This window comes from Physeter macrocephalus, chromosome 2, assembly GCF_002837175.3.
Source record: "Physeter macrocephalus isolate SW-GA chromosome 2, ASM283717v5, whole genome shotgun sequence".
Lineage (NCBI taxonomy): Eukaryota > Metazoa > Chordata > Mammalia > Artiodactyla > Physeteridae > Physeter > Physeter macrocephalus.
Window position 1 is genome coordinate 35,203,907 of NC_041215.1, and position 301 is coordinate 35,204,207.

The 301-nt window shown below is 48.2% G+C and overlaps 1 protein-coding gene across 5 annotated transcripts in view; it reads right to left on the reverse strand.

Annotated features, from left to right (window-relative positions):
• Positions 1-301, reverse strand: part of CYP27C1 (cytochrome P450 family 27 subfamily C member 1) — a 22,176-nt gene that overhangs the window by 13,149 nt on the left and 8,726 nt on the right. The window lies entirely within an intron of this gene.

Genomic DNA, 301 nt, shown 5'->3' on the forward strand with positions numbered 1-301 from the left:
AAAAAAAAAAAAAAAAAAAATTAAATTTGAAGAAACTTTTTTTTTTTTTTTTAATGGGAAATCTGGATTTCCCTGGTGTTCCAGTGGTTAAGACTCCGCGCTTCCACTGCAGGGGGCACGGGTTCCATCCCTGGTCAGGGAAGTTCTGCATGCCACGCACAATGCAGCCATTAATAAATAAATAAAAATAAAAATGGGAAAGCTGGGCTTCCCTGGTGGCGCAGTGGTTGAGAGTCCGCCTGCCGATGCAGGGGACACGGGTTCGTGCCCCGGTCTGGGAGGATCCCGCGTGCCGCGGAGC